This window comes from Aulonocara stuartgranti, assembly GCF_965226115.1.
Source record: "Aulonocara stuartgranti genome assembly, chromosome: 17".
Classification (NCBI taxonomy): Eukaryota; Metazoa; Chordata; class Actinopteri; order Cichliformes; family Cichlidae; genus Aulonocara; species Aulonocara stuartgranti.
The window spans coordinates 22,773,308-22,790,682 of NC_138953.1; the positions used below are offsets into that span (position 1 = coordinate 22,773,308).

Below are 17,375 nucleotides of genomic sequence, written 5' to 3' on the forward strand. Positions count from 1 at the left end.
AGCATTTTAGGATTTGCAAAGAAAGAACATTTGAAAGAGACGAACAGCATCAGCTTGTTTTCGTTTTTTTCATGTAATGTGTTTTCTCTTAATGCTTTAACACTTTGATGTGAGTCCAAGTGTGCTTAGGGGGCAAAGAGGCCTCAGGGAAGTGGAAAGGTCTGGTCACTTAGGTCTACCTATAAACACCGGGGGGCCATTCCATTTCCTGAGTTCAGGAAGCCCACTTTTGAGGAAACTCAGTGGGTTCGATTTCTCTCATTTCCTCCTCTGACACCATTCCTGGTTGGAGTGCAGGAATGCAGCTGGGGAAGTGCCTCAGCAGCATCCTACAGTTGTTTCCTGACTTTGAGAAATAAGACATCAAGACAGCAGAGGAGAATAGAGACAATGACCTATTTATTGTGGTGGTCACCTTGAGGTGAGATCCAAAGTACTTTACAATCAGTACGCACATTCAGTCACAATTATGTTTCTGAGATACTTTCTAAACTTTAATAAGTGAAAAGGAGAAGGCAAGACGGTGTTAAATACAGCACATGGACCATCTAAGCTGACATAACCCTATTATACACACATACAGAAACCATCACATACACATTCTTGGACAGACACATGCACACATACACACACAGTAATTTCCTCAGATGGCCTGTAATCTTGCAGGCCTCCATCTCAGCGGCTTAGCCCAGTGGACTGGGGCAGCCGCTGCCAGCTTTCTACCCAGGGCGGGGGGCCCGGAGGGGGGGCACAGGGGAGCCGCAGGGCCTGGAGGAGCCCCACATGGATTGTATTTGGGAGCCTGAGGCATGAAATGGAATAGGTTTAATCTGTTATCACCTGCAGGGGAGTGTCGGGTCCTGCCACTGACAGACATAACGGTTGAGGTGGTGGTGGTGATGGTGTTGGGATGGGGGGTGGGGGGGTCGCAGCACCTCAGTCCCCGCTGGTAAATGAAATATCAGCCACTACAGACGGAGAGTGATATTAGTTTAATTTCTCTGAAGCTCACCTTTTCTGCCTCCCTGCCTGCCTCTCTCTCTCTCTCTCTCAATCTATATCTCTCTTCCTGTTCCCCACATTCAAGATTCAACAGTCAGTCCGTATGAGATTTGGCTTTGCTACATGAACCATATTAGTACTGGAAATTTGTCTTTTTGTCCTCGGCATGACCTATGTGTGCACATGCAGGAACTCACAAATTATTGGGAGGAGTCTTCTTGATTCACCCAGTTTGAATGCCATGAGCTATTAAATGATTGTTGTTAGCAGAGATGGGCAAAAAAGTAATCAGATTACAGTAACGCATTACAAGTAACGCGTTACAGTAATCTGATTACTTTTTTCGAGTAACGAGTAAAGTAAGGGATTACTATTGCAAAAACGGTAATTAGATTACCGTTACTTTCCCGTAGGAACGCTGCGTTACTGCGTTACTAAAACCGTGATTTTTTGCGAGAATGTCTCACAACAGTGACGTAAGCGAGTGCGCCGTTAGTGACAACAGCTGTGTGCAGATCAACAATGGATCACATATCGATTGTGGGAGAGAGTATGAGCGTGCAGCGTTTAAAGCGTGGAAGTACTGTCCTTACTTTGAGTTTGATTCCATAAAAAGTGACAAAAACATTAGCGTCCATCGTGTGTGGGAAGAAAACTTCTTTTTACAGCGAAAAAAACCCCCTAAACTTCCAAGCAAGCACCGAGTGCGCAACGACGTAATGGGAAACTCACAGAGAAGCTCGCGGATTCTTCAACTGACCGTGGCACACCTGCACCAGGGAAAACCTCCGCCTACCGCAGTCCTGCTTTACAGGTGAAAATAGAGCAACAGGACCGCTGAGTCTTTGACTTTATTTATGTTCTGTTGTGTTTTACTTGCATCTATTTGAAAGAGTGAGTGTAAACACAAAAAATATTTTATTTTATGTGCTGGAATGTGCAGAAAATAGGTTTAAATGTTAAACTAATTTATTCAAGTCAGAGAATGTTGCACATAATTAAAATTTTGCTTGATGCATAAAGTTAAAAGATTAAAACTGATAAAACAAGTTTTAAAAAGAGACTTTTCCATTTGATTACATTTTGTATGATGGATTATGCAGAAAAAGTAGAATTGGGCTGAAAGATCTATCGCTTTATCACCTATTCAGGTTGTAAATCGTGTTTTTAAAAAGTAACTAAGTAACTAAGTAATTAATTACTTTTGAAAATAAGTAATCAGTAAAGTAACGGGATTACTTTTTGGGGAAGTAATCAGTAATTAGTTACTGATTACTTTTTTCAAGTAACTTGACCAACACTGGTTGTTAGCAAACAGTGCTACTTGTTAAGCCACTCTACGCAGTGATAAACAGAAAGTAGGCCAGATTATATAAGACATATTTTAATAAAGTGTTGTGAAAAAGATATTTGCCCCCTTCACAATTTTTTAGTTTTGCCACACTTGTATGTTTCAGATTATCTAACAAATCTTTGACAAAGCTAACACGGGTAAATAAGTGTTTTTTGATCATTTTATCTATTAGGAAAAGAAGCTATCCTAACACTTTATAAAAAAATTCAGTGGCCCTTTTCTTAAATCATGGATCTCATAAAAAGAACATACCAACAGTTAAACACGGTGGTGGTAGTGTGATGGTCCGGGGCTGCTTTGCTGTAATTGATGGAACAATGAATTCTCTCTACCAGAAGATCCTGTTGGAGAATACCATCAGTTCAACAGAGCAATGATCCAAAACAAACCAGCAACTTTAGCTCTCAATAGCTAAAAAACCAAAATGAAGGTTTTGGAGTGTTCTAGTCAACGTCTGCACTTAAATCTAACTGAGATGCTTTAGGATGACCTTAAATAGGTCCCTCATGCTCGAAAATCCTTGAATCTGGCTAAATTTAAATAAATTCTTTAAAGAAAAGTGGTCAGAAATGGCCCCACAATGATCTGAAAGACTCATTGCCAGTTATTAGAGATGTTTGATTGCAGTTCTTCCTGCCAAGGGCAGTTCAACAAGTTATCGGGTTTAGGGGGCAATTCCTTCTTTGCACAGGGCAGACGAGGTTTGTATAACTTGTTTCTCTGAATGAATGAAATCATCATTTAAAAAATGCGGTTTGTATTTACTTGGGTTGTCTTGCTTATTGGCTTATTTACATTTATTTATAACAGTCTCAGAAATTATTGTATTCTCTACACTGTGACTTCATGCAAAAATATTTGCTGCTTTAACATGATCAATCTTACCACGTTACTTTCTTGACTTCCAGAAGGGTAAAGGGTAAAGTTCAGTAACCAAGTTTATATAATTCGTGAAATCCAACAGTGACCGGAGACCTCAGTATGACAAAAATGACTGAAATTGTGTCCAATGAACTTGCGTTCTTGTTGCCTTTGAAATGATTGCTTCAAAGACAGGGACCAGGTCTGAAATCCTTTACAGTCAGATGGCATCTTCAAAGCTACTTTAGCCAGGATGCCAATAAAATGGCAATGAGATGAAGTCACCTTGTTATCAGCAGAGGTGACACACTCTGTGTTACATTCATAATTTACGTGTGTATTTTAAAAGGATACAATAGAGCGTAGTGCTGCGTTTCCATCCTGGTCATGGGGAACCCCATTGCAGGTCATGACATGTATTTCAGGAGGTCTGTGGAAATTTACAGAAATAGAGAGCAGATAAAATCTCTACAGATGCTGAAAAGGCATCTTAGACGTCCACATTGAGGGATTACAATCTAGAAGGTTACAAACCACTGTTTTTGCAGGTCACGTTTTTGTTTGAGCATCCTTTTGTGGCGCATGAAGATCAAATGCCTTCACAAACTGGGTGATCAGAACAAGAACAAGGTGAGCTGTACTGAAAACACCAAGTCTAAGTTTAAAAAAGGTGTGATGTGTGTATTTTTTTATTTATTTTTTAAACCCAATCCCTCGGAAAGTGTTTGTAAGCAACTGTTATGGATCTCACCTCTATGTTTGGCACAGGTTTAAGAAAAAAAAACATGATCGTCTTGTAGTAGTTTGACGACGCTGACATCTCCTCAACCACAATTTCCTGTAAAGGAATGAGAGAAAGAGAGAGAGGTCTGGTTTGACACTCAGGGGGCGTTGGAGAGGTTGAAAGGATGCAACTTTTTTTTTTTTAAAGCCGCTTTCTCACTCCTTGAAGTGGCTCACCGTCTCTGCTACTGTACTGAGAAGAAGACATAAAGAGTAGGAGTGGGTGAAGGTTATGAAGTAAAACTCTACAACTGGGGGAGGGAGAAAATGTTGGGAAATTGTGGTGAAATGACTACCTGTGAAAGTAGAACCTGCCTCCTTCATCATTTCAACCTCTGAGCCTTAACCAGCATCTCTTTTTTTGGGATATACCAAATAATTGAGGGTGAGATCGCTTTTTTTTGTCTCCACCAGACAATAAACCGCATTCCCTTTATTAATGTATTCATGTCTTTCCTGCTTCATATCTCTACAGGAGGATGTTTGTTTGTTATGGTACAATGGTGTGTAGATTGTACCACTGGGAGTGGCATGTTCGCTCCTTTTTATTTTTTTTTCCTCTTTTTTTGCAAGGCAAGTCATTTTCGGTTTAAGCTGACATAGCTCTAAAAATAGGTGTGGTTGGGAGGTTGATATTCTCACCCACGCATATTTACAAACTCCTGCTCCTTACCCGTGCACATACACACGTTGATACAGCGTATTCACACACACATGCTCCATTTTGCCAACAACCCACACAAACAGATGTGGCACATGCGACAGAAAATATTCCGTTTCACACATTTTCGCTCAACTTTATTGTTGCTGAGTATCACCGGGAGGCCTTTATAGGTTTATGACACCCTAAAAAAAAGAGAAAGAAGTCGGTTTTCTTTCTTCAGTCAGGGTGAAAAATACACTCAGTGGCTTGCCGCTTCAAACAGAAATACGAAATACATAAAAAAAATGCACAGAACAAGAGGAAGCATTGATCTACTAGTGCGTGGCAGGTGTGAACTCCCCTCAACACCACTACTACCACTACATACATCACACAGCGTCATGCATGTCTCAGTGTCCTTCGGATGAGCACCCCGGGTCCAAAAAGTGCCTCTACTCCGAGGCAGGGAAGCAGCGTTTGCTTGAATCACCGCATTGTTATGCGGCGACAGGACAGCAGGTCCGCTATTGTGATTGCAATCAAGCATCCCCAGACAACCATCACAACCAACTAATTAGAGAATTAGATGATCAAACAAGGCTCCTCCAAAACTTGTGCCAACTGCACTGCGTATTTTGGCACGTGTCACTGTGTACCTGTCAGTCTCAATGAGCAAAGTGCAAACAGCTGCAGATTCTGGGGGGAAAAAAACATGGGAAGGTATTTTTTTTCAATCAACTCTAATGTGAGTTTCATCCTGTATGGGAACTTCCAGAAGAATTTGCTGGAGTTGACTGTTTATTTTTGTTAGCACAGAAACCAGTGTGCGGAACATAGTTTTAGAAGTTAAAAAGCTATTTGTCACCGCGCAGAAATGACACAGGAATGACGCATCCTATTCAGTGGCTCTGCAATACATCGCTAATGAAGCGTGGGGCGAAAGAGTGGGTGTGACAGGTAATGAAGACGGGCAGGGGAAAGCAGAAGGAAGAGGTTTATAGGGGGCAGGGCCGGGCCTACTGTATGACATACTGTAGCTGGGTAAATGGGTGACTAGTGTTACAGTAGCATGATGCCGTATCAACTCTCATGCTATCTCCATCCAGATCGTATGAGGAAACCCCGACTAAGAACAACAAGATTAGTCAGTAATCAGATGTGATGTGATACTGTGTACACTCCACTGAGAACCCAGAATGCAGACAGGTTGTTTGGATAGAAGCAAGAGTATAAGAGCACTTTTTACAGACTGAGGCCAAACAGTAGTCTGCCCTGGTGTTTACAAAGATTTTGATGAGTAAACATTTGTGTGTCTTAAGTATTCCTGTATGTGTTTAACTATCCGCATCAAGACTTGTAGGGTCCACTTGGGTACAAATATCACCATCGAGCTCCGTCGAGACGTCCACATGCTTGGCACAAATTTTTTATGAACATGAAGACTGGTCTGACGTGACTTTACATTACAGTGCACCAGCTCTCCGTGCATCCTTTTGACAGACTTCAAACAAGAATAACTGGAATGTCTACAGTTGTCTGTGTCCACATCCGCAACCGAGTATAATCCATGATGGTGTGTTGTTGTCACTGTCATGTCACGTCCAATTTCAAGATGATCTGATAAGGTTTAAATTGTTTTCTACAACCATTCATTTATAAGATTTTATTTTTGGTTTGTCTTTTGTTTTATTTTTCACAAATTTGTACACATTTTCACATATTTTATGTGCACATTCACTGATGAATAAATGAAAAAAAAATCCAATATTGTAATATTCAAAAACAATAATTAAAAATGACCATGGGGTAAATACTGCAACTGTTTATTTAAGTATATTTGTAAATGTGCTTAGCCTTCAAGCGACTGAGTGGGGTAATTGACCCTAGCTAGATATTCATACGTGGCATTGAGATATTTTACATTGTAAAAATGTTTACAACCATGAATTTGTCCATCTATTTTTCCTATAGTTTTTCATAGTTTTGTACAGGAGTTGTTCCACTGTTGTGGCAAGGTGAGGGGAAAGGAAATACAATATATAGTTATTTAATAAGGATATTTTTCACAGGACAGGACAGGACAGTACACTCCATGATCCAGTAGATTGTAGAGCTATCTTTAGCATCAAAACCTTTTGTTTGCTGTATGACTTTACAATGTTGGTTCACTTCACTGAAGATCGTGGGCATTTGTTTATGTCCTTCCAGGGAATTTCAGTCAGGTTCAGGTCTGGACTTTGGTTGGTCCACTCCAACACCTTGATTCTTTTCTGTTTCAGTCATTCTGTTATAAATCTATTGCTCTGCTTGGGATGATTGTCCTGTTGCATGACTGAGGTTGGGCCAAGCTTTAGCCGTCAGACAGATGGCCTTACATTTGACTCTAGAATGATTTAGTATTCAGAGGAGTTCATGGTTGACTTCAAGGTGCCCAGGTCCTGACCAAATGCAGCGCTATAAATTATGTTCAGACATCTTCACTTTGGTCATGTCTGTCCAAAGGATGTTGTTCCAGAAGTCTTGTAGTTTGGTTTGATGCAACGCTGCAAACCAAAGCTGTGGTGAATGTTCTTTTTAGAGAAGAGGCTCTTTCCTATTAACTCTTACAAAGAAGCCATGTTTGTTCTGTTTTTCACTCATGTCGAGTCTGAGACGTAACATTTGGATTTTTTGCTGTTTCTCTGAACATTGTATAGCCAGACCTTAGGTTGAATTTGCCAGTGATATTCACTTATCTTTTCTCCCACTCTATGGGAGCTGGGATAGGCCTTGATGGACAGATGAGCAGTGGTATATATCGCCAAATACTTTTTCTCAAGGATGGTTCACAAAGAATATGTCTAATATTGCAAGAAGTTAAAATCATATGATCATGGCCAACTATAAGCCAGATTGGAATTCTAACCAAACTTTAGAGTTGGAGATTTCTCTCCTGTGAGCATATGTCATCCTTGTGTTGTTATTTTCTTACATCTAGTTCCCGCAGTTAGTTAATTTTTTCAAAGTCAAAACACAAAACACAACCACTTCCTTGAGGCTGTTCCAAGTGCTATGCAGAAATAGAGTGATTAATGTCCCCATACTCTCACAATGACATCATGACAGTAGTAAGGACTGATGTGTGACATGCGATGCAGAAATGACCTGACCTCAACGCAGCATTGTAAGGGCTCAGGATTGCAGACATGGCTGACGAACCCGCAACATGCGCAACGTGTTTGCACATAGTCTGTCCTGAACCTCGGCACAGTGAGAATGAAGAGATGGGGAACAAACAGTGTCAGTTTGTGTGTGTGTGTGTGTGTGTGAGAGACAGCTCAGTGATGAGGGCAGGGTGCTGACGAGAACCTTTCTCAGCAGCTCCTGCCAGGCTCTGTTTGAATTGTAAACATGTCAGAAAGTGTGAGAAAGCCTCTGTGCATGACGATGATGGACTCCTTTGTTTTGGTTCTCAGGGTAATAATAGCTGATGATGAGACAGGTTAACTTTAGTCGAATTGCGGGCATGCAGGTGGTTACAGACAGGCCTCGATGGCAGGGCAGCGGCAAAACAGGTTGGGCCGTTGCCAGTGTGAGAAAAACTATAAGGATATTTACGTAGTCTATTCTTACTGCCACTAAGAAAAAACAACTGGCAGAGATATTTTTCTCTGCAGACGCTCACTAAAAATCTCTCTAAATTGAATTTCACATTTTCCAACATTAGACTGAAATGCTACTTAAATGAGATAAAGATTATGCACTTTACAGCTGAAATATTAGAGTGGCATTCAGGAAAATTAGAAGAAAAAAAACATGCACTAAAGTCCCCGAAAGCAACTGATAAGGCGTCACTCTGTTTCTCTACATCAAGACCATCAAACCTCTGTAAAGTTCACACTATATAATTATAAACATAATGTCATTATGTCATGGTACATTACTAAACCTTGTTAGCCCATTACCTTCTAGCGCCCAAAGTGATTAGACATGGAAGGCCCCGCCCTTTCCTGTACTCCCACTCACTCTGAGAGGAAGCAGGAAGCTGCTCGCATGTCAGTCATCTCCAGACGGGAAGTGCCTGGAGATGGCTAGCCTTTAATGCTGTAATTATTGTAACTATTGTTTGGATTGATAATCACGCTCATTACAGAGAGATGGGAGGAAAAGGAAGGAAGTCGGAACCTTTAAGGCGACTTGTTTGAGTCCAGGGTTTGTTCCGTGGAGGTCTGACAGATGGGGTGATGGGAGGGAACGAAGAGGTCCAGAGGGATGTGTGTAACCGCTTGGGTGCATGGGAAAGCTTGTTTGTTCAGAGGGTTTTCATTTGATCTGGGTTTCTCAGAGTAATTATCTGGGCTGGTGCTTCCAGGGAGAACAGCGATTAACACAAGCTAGGGGTCAGGGTAGGACAGCACTCAGTCCGCTAGAGAGAATGAAATAAACCAGAGGGAAGAGATATTCACATAGTGTAAATACTTTATTTTTTAAATCCTCTACGTGTACATGACAGCTGTAGTTATAGGTCAATTTATACTTCTTTCATTCCTCTCATCTGAAAACATGAACATCCTCCAGAATGTACTCTCACTGTAAATATCAAGCTTTATCCAACAGCTTAGCATAGCGTTCCAGCAGTATGCTAGGCTGGATGTCTAAACATAGGATTTTTTCAACACTGATGTCAATGCTGATACTGAATACCACCAATCAGTACTTATAGGTACTCTTACTGATGCTCTTCTTAATATTTTCCATGTTTTACACTGTCCGTAGACAGTGTAAAACATGGATATAACTTGCTGGAAAAACCATTGAACCCAGTGTGGGAGTTCCTTAAACCTGTATTCTACCTGAAGACCACCAGATGGTGATAGCTGGGGTTGCAAAAAGATTTCCAGTCCTTTAGAAGTCTATAGGAAAATGGCTTTCTGTCTTGACCTCTGTAAACAAATTCCTAATGTGTTTATGAGCTCAGTCACTCCTTTTGTGTCAAATTGTAAATAAAAATTCACTAAATTTTGTAAATCTTGGTCATATTATGTATCAAAATGGAGGATTATCTGTGTTGTGAAACCACAAGATCGTGACTAACATATAGTAATGGTTTGGTTTGCAACCAAGATGGCGGCAGAGAAAACGCTCATCTCAACACTCGAAAATGGAACTTAACAAAATAATGGGTGACTTTACGTCCTTTGTGCAGCTTATGATCACAGGGCAAGACTCAGAGTACACCCCAAGGCCAATTCAGAATCACCAATTAAGCTATGCATATCTTTAGACTGTGGGAAGGAGTCGGAGTACTCGGAGTGACGGAATATCAACATGCACACTATCTTCACCTGGCCGGTGGATTTAAATCCAGGACCTTCTTCCCGTGAGGCGACGGTGCTAACCACTGTGCCACTGCCACTTCTTGATGCTTCAATATGTTTAACTGGATGTTAGTTATGACAAAACCCGTTAACCACCACTCAAATGTTACATTTAATCTGTTTAATACACACGAAAATTAAAATGTAACAAATGAGTGGATGGAGTTTTACATTGTGGGTTGAGGGCCAGACTATTCCTTGGGCACACTAAGCTAATCAGTTTCTTGCTGTAGCTTCATGTTTTGTATACAGACTTGAAAGTAATGAAACTATTCCTTTAAGGGAGTATTCGTTTAAGGTGGAATACAAAATTGTCTAAGTTGTAACAAATGAAAGGTACTGAAAATGAATTTAGCCTCTTATTAAGTTTCTCACTGAAACTTTAACTTTAACTTTTTGCATGTTAATGCCATAAATTTAAAATCACATAGAGGTTTTAAATAATTTCCTTTTTTACATCAACTTTTTAAAATAAATTTGTAATTTTATTTAGCTTATATTTAACTCATTTTTTTTAACTGTTAAATGATTCGGATCACAAAAACTGTTGTAGACAGGTGGAAAAAATGGGTTTGGAAATTTCTCTCTATATCTGGAATCAGTGAAAGCTGATACTCAGGGAAACGAATGGAAAACAAAACTGACAAACAATTAAAAAATAAGTCGTAAAAATGAAACCATGGTGAGAAGGCATAAAACAATAACAGGGCAACACGCAGAGCTTACAAACTAAAACTGGAATTTTTACTTGCCGTGCCAACTTTACTTTTGCTTCAGGGCAAAAAACAGTCTAGCACAAAGAGGGGACAGTCCACCTATCACACCTGTTTATCAGTTACATGCCTATAATATCTACATGCAACCACATCTTTTAACCCTTTAGAGCCGATCGGAGCGGGAACGCTCTGTTATGCGTAACTATTTTTAAATCCCGGTAGCACTGCAACCACGTAAGCTAGCGCAAAAATTTTTTTTGCATATGAAACCGGAGGAGTTGTACTTACATATTGTGCCATCAGCTTGTCCTAGGTCACGGTTTCCTTCCACATAAAGCTTTGCAAAAACTGCATAAAAAGCGCTTGCAGGAACAAAAACATAATATTCCAGAAACACGCTTTGCCGGTCCGATCAGCTGTTCAAAACACTTCCTATGTTGGAATAGACGTCAGCGCGAACTTTTGCATTTCCGCCATTACCTGGCCGAAACCGGAAGTGACGTCATTTTTGCGGAAATGTAGTCTTTTTTGCGATCAGGGCCTCAGGGCCTATACTGCTCTTTTTAAAAGTTATCTTTGACTTTATGACTTTCTGTGTCGTTTCTGGGATGCTTAGGACTCATATTGCACTGCTGGAAATAGTTTATTTTGATGCATATGCTGCTTTTTTGCAGTATAATATTTATTTTCGTTTTTCCTGCAGTGTATAAAAATTGGTGTATTTCAAAAATAAAACTATGAAGACACTCAAAATAAATTTCCTGTGGTGGGAAACTATTTTGTGCAACTTTTTTGTATTTACAGTTTTGAGGGATAAGACTCTTAAATTTCTCTAACTACAAATATATGTTAAAAAATCAAAAACGATTTTCAATTTTTTTGTAGTTTATTGCACTTTTTTGCAATTTATGTAATTACTATGCACTTAATGAATACATATTATTAAAATCTGGGCTATAATGGTTGTATTGATGTATAGCAACTTGAAATGCTCCCAAAAATGGCTCCACAGCATGTAAAAATATAATATAAGCTCTGGCGGACTTGGTTCTATGGTAGGTCTTAAAGGGTTAAACAATGAGACTGTTTTCTACTGCGAGGAGATAAAATTGCTCCGGGATAAATATAATTTACTGGAGGCATTCTGTTATGATAGAGATTGTAGAAGCTTGCAAACTATAATTAGAGAAGTGTCACTTGATTACACTTTTATTTGTATGTAACTAATCTTTAAAACCCCATTTTGGAGCATTACAACTTTCTCTTCTTCTTTACACATTACCCCTGATAGTTATCGCAGCATCTCCATATTAAAGACATTTACAATTAGTTTTTACTTTTGATGGCAAGGTGTAGTTTCAGTTTAGTTTTTACATGGAGAAAAAGTGCTTTGCTTTCTGTTCCACTTCTATGTATGCGTGACCTCTTAACCCCAGTCCCAGGGAAGCTAGGCTACCCAGTTATAAACACACACACAAAACCTCCACGTGCCTTAAAACGACAAAAAGGAGAAATTAACTTTTGACCTTGTGTCTCATCCTGAGACCTGCTACTGTTCACATTGTTTCCAAATTGTGTCCCATCCTAATGGCCCTTTCTGTATTGACAGTAGCACAAAAGCTACCGTGAGGAGAGCTAAACATCAAATAAGATTTAATAATGATTTAAACACTAGTTTTTAAAAAATAATCAGTTATCATTTCTGAAGAAGTGAGACACAGGCATGCAGAGGTGGGAAGGAAAAAAATGAGTCAAACAAGAGATGCCACTCTTCATGCTTTCACTTGAAGAAACCGATGAGAAAATACAGGATCCTTTGTACAGTAATTTAGTAGTTTTCTTTATGAGTACAGTTTAAAACGAACACTAGACGGCGATTCCTTCTAGGAAATTTATTTCATAAGAGCAAGCTGCTGTATTCTTTTCTCATTGGAATGGAAATGTTTAAGTTGAAGCCGTGAATTTAGAAGTGCTGAGATGGTTTTTCGGGCTTTTCCAAATGTTGTGGTTGGTGGTTGGTGTGTTGCCAGACTGAGCGTTAGATAACAATGGACCACATTGGCCTACAGTGATTAATCGCATTCAACCAGCATTCATCCTCACATCCCTTACATTATAATGTGGTGTAAAGAGTAGATTAATTATAACCAATAAAAGTAATCATTAAAGATATGAAAGGGTATATTTGAAAAATAACGGTAATATGGCATTTACACAGCTGAATATCAGATCATCAGAACCTACTGAAATCATTGGCCAGTGCCACACCTACAGCTCCACCTTACCATTACGGACTTTGTGGAGAGAACAATCATGATATCATCTGGACACCAGCACTGGTGCCAGGTTCCTGCTGTTGAAATGCAGGTAGAGAAATGCAGGGACTCCTTGACTCCTGTCTCCTTGACGGCTGCAGTGCAGGTACTGAGTTTGCATTTTGTTTGTTAATTGTAATTTAATTCAAAGACTCAAAGAGTAGCGAGATGGATGATTGAGACAGAAGAATGTCTTTGATAAACACACTCATGGCCCTTGGGGTAAATGAGCTTATTAGGCAACCAAGAACACACACACACACACACATTGAGGCTGGGGTCAGCTGATTACAGGGGTATGTTAGCCCCCTGGGGCTAGTCCATTCAGTGTAGGGTTAGCACACAAGTTTATGGTATTTGCATCCATTTAAATTGCTAAAGCTCTGACTGAGGAGTTTGCTTAGTCCTGCTGGGGCCAGCAGTGCTTACAATGTCCCCTGAAGAGCTGACTGAGCATGTCTCAGCCTGAGGTGTCAATGTGCTTGTGGGCGTTGCATGACAGTTATACCTGATACCCAGCCTTTCTTTTTTCTTTCTTGTTTTCTTTCTTTCACTTAACAGCTTTTTAACCTTTTACAATGTAAGGCAATTATGACAGTCCTGCAAATATTCATTGAATTCCAAAATTGCAATTAAATCTTATCATCCACAAAACTGAAAATAGTCCTTAATAGTAACCGATACAAGACTGGAGGCTGAATAATAACAAAAATGGAGGAAGAAACCCAGCAAAGAAAATACATTGAAATGCCTAATGTATATTATATTACACTTAATATAATATAATGCCTAAAATATCTAATATTTAAAAAAATATAAATATAGTTTATCATGAAAACTTTTAATTTGCAGATCAGAGATTATTTTGAATTAATGAACCCTGGATTTATATAATAGTTAACCCTCTTATTTAGTTTTGTCAAGTCACCATTTACTTCCATTTTATATACACCTTGCTGCCAAAAACTAACCCAGAGTTTCTCTAAACATCCATAAATAAGCGTTAAGGACCTGTTTGTGTCTTAGTACACTGGACTGATGCAACAGGTCACCAAGTCGCTCGTACAAACAACAGAGCTGGAATAAAGGTACAGGGACTAATTTGACATTATGTGCATGTGCATGTGCATGTGTGTGTGTGTGTGTGTGTGTGTGTGTGTGTGTGTGTGTGTGTGTGTGTGTGTTAACCACAGAAAACAAATAGCCAATTTGGTTTTATTGTGCTCCTGGAGGTCCACTCAACCCCAGAGACAGATGACAAAAACAGGCCCACTCAGAGAGGCCTTCTTTGATATACAGTCTGTTAAACACTAAAAGAGGGGATAAGATAAATGACATCAATAATGTCAGAATGAGAATATTTTGTTAATCCCAGAGGAGATCATGTGGTCACAGTTACTCCATGACAGTAAAAACAGGAGCTAACAAGTTGAAGTTCCAATAAACACTAAAATATATTTAAAAAATTACAAAATATTACAAAAAAGCTCTAATAAATACAAATATGTGTATTTATCTTAAGATGTACTTATGATTAGTATCTTAAGATGAAAATGTGATGTTTGTCTTTTTCATTATGTAGAAATAAAACTTCAATTTAAGAAAATTATTTGACTATCAAATCTTTTTTAAGTGCATCAAAGCAAAGAAAGTTACACAACTAACATAAATTTCAAATCATGCAGGCCTCAAACATTATATTAAAAGTAGGTGACAAGAATTAAAAACATTGCTTTTAATCAATTGTTAGAGATACATGTGAATTTTGTACGTAAGCTGAAAATCAGGATATAACATGGAGCAAAACAAGTGGCCCAAACGTTAATTTCAAAAGTTAATTTCAGCTCTATTTTTATCAGCTGCATCCTTAAAATGTTGCCTACGTGTTAGGGGCATCAGTAAGGATGGTCCCTTATTATTATTATAATACATAATGATATTATCTGATGCTACTTAATTGCATTTTATTTTGCTGAATTTTATTTGTAAAGCAGAACTCCAAAAATGCTGTTTTGCCGCCAGCTGTCATCTGACACCAACATTCTTTGCAGATCTTTATCTGCATAATATCTGCAAACAAGTGCAGTAGAGAAAATGGTAAACACACTGTGAACTGTTTATATTTCTGCATAAATGTAATCTGAAATATCCCCAGATTTTTGCCACTAAAATAGGATTAGGTCATTTTCGCTAATAAATAAATCTTGTCTCATTTGTTGTAGTGATTCTTTTTGTCTGCTTTAAGGAGCTGTGAGCAAATCTGGTGATGTTTTAATGAAAACTTAAAGTAAGCAAAAGTCCATAATTAATGTATAGAATACAAATGAAAAGTTAAATGCAAATATCTTGAGATGGTAGTAGAATAAAACTACTTCTGTTGGCCCACATGTCAGCACACAATACGCCTCTTTAATCCTATTAAACACACACTCTTACGAGGTAGTAAATGCCTCAACAGGCACCCCAAACACAAACACACACTTAAGGCCATAAACAGCAGTCGGCAGGCCTGCTGTGCTGTCTGCCCTAAAGGTTCTAATCACAGTGACCTCTACAGTACAGAATCAACCTGAATGAAGGGGCTGTAAAGTCCTTCATCACTGTACTCTGCACTAAAGAGCCTCGTGGATTGGCCCTATAAACAACATGAGGGGTCCCTATCAGACGCACTGAAGCTGGGTGGGACAGATGGAGTGCAGTGATGGTGTAGGTAGGCACGGAAGTACGTAATTAAAGCAGGAGTCCGGGCTCTGAGGAGGCCAACAGATGGAAAGGAGTTACCCCCCAACCACCCGATTCCAACTCCACAGAGGACTGAGGCTGGCAAGCACAGGAACGCTAAAAGCAGAGTGTGTGTGTGTGTGAGAGAGAGAGAGTGTGTGTGTGTGCGCATGCATGTGGCCTTGGGTGTGTGATAAGCACATGTTCCCCTGGGTGAGCGCTTGAGTGATCTAACAGGGGCAATTAATTTGTTTTATATACAATTTAACTCTTCGGAGCTCTGACAAAGGAGGCAGTCCTCTGGGACCTCTGAATGCTCTCTGATACAAACCACGGGGGAGATGCACAACAAGAATGCCCGTTTATGCCCAAGCTTTCATGTGCGCTGATGAGGGTGAGGTGGGGGCAATCCACATGTAAACTCATTTTCCTCCATGAATATGTAATGGAGACTGATGAGACTAATGACTTGTAGAGGTGACCTACTTATTTACACCGAGGAAATGGGGATCTGAGACTTTCATCTGTCACACATAAGACAAATCTCAGATTATTTATGTACAAGCAATGCTTTTGATATCCCAAGAGAGGCTATCATCTGACTGACAGTGTCTTTTGGATCTAATTTATGCTCTTTTATCTCTTAGTTATGACTCGGCCTGCAGAGGACACAACAATGTGACCTTTCCCCTTCCAACTCTTTTAGTACTCGGACACATGACAAGGAAAAAAAAATCTCAAAAAGTCTATATGTATCTGAACTGAAAAGGGATAGCAGTTTGACATTAATCACTATAAATGTACTGTTCTTTGTGAATACAGGGAATCACTTTAAATTTGAGGTAAACAAATATTAACAAACAGCAATTAGAAGTCAAGTTTTACTTGAGCTTGAGTCCTCCCATAACTCATCTGCACAAAATCACGTGGAATCGGCCTTATTTTAGGAAGCTAAACCCTTAAAAAGAAAAACCTCTTGAATGACAGCATTCACCTAACATGTTTGTTTTTGGTTATAAACTACTGTTGCAATGTAGCAAATAGACTCTTGTGGATATAAATACGTGTTATCATGATTATTACATTACCTCCACCAAGGAGGTCATGTGTTTGGTAGCATTTTTGTGTGCGCCTGTCATTCTGTCTTGGAAGGTTTTCAATCTATTCTGATAAAAATTTATAGGGGTGTAGACTTGGGGTCATGTTGACAATGCATTAAAACAAAAATTTGAAAATCGACAAAAAGCTGTATGACGAATGTGGTGTGTGATGTCAAAATATAGAAAGTACTGTAAAAGGATTTAAAATATCATGTCATATTTGACCTTAGTCAACAGATTGGGAGGTCAAAGTAATAATGCTATATAGAGCCATTTAAAACTGTTTCTTACTGCCATTGTTTGTATTGACAACAAATAGGCATATAGGGAGTGATATATGGAGAACAGTGGGCCTTGCAGGTCAAATAAGATCAAACTTTCTTGTCACCAGATTTCATAAAATGTCTTTAAACTTTAAAACTTTGCTTAAAATTCCCCTGCTTTTGTTTGTATTGACTGAATTTATGAAATGACCCTGATGTATGTGGATTCTAAGTATCACATTATAGTTTGCATTCAAATG

The 17,375-nt window shown here is 39.2% G+C and overlaps 1 long non-coding RNA gene across 5 annotated transcripts; it reads right to left on the bottom strand.

Annotated features, from left to right (window-relative positions):
• Positions 1–416: 416 nt before the first annotated feature.
• Positions 417–11,175, bottom strand: LOC309691926. Of its 5 annotated transcripts, none has more exons than XR_014272159.1 (5): positions 11,005–11,175; positions 3,969–4,055; positions 3,752–3,823; positions 3,242–3,647; positions 417–2,697 (listed from the first exon to the last, which is right to left on the bottom strand). It is a non-coding gene; the product is annotated as an uncharacterized lncRNA (long non-coding RNA). The 5 variants fall into 5 exon arrangements; XR_014272160.1 differs by having other exon boundaries at positions 417–1,808; positions 2,609–3,647; XR_014272162.1 differs by adding an exon at positions 8,808–9,048 and having other exon boundaries at positions 417–3,647.
• Positions 11,176–17,375: the final 6,200 nt, after the last annotated feature.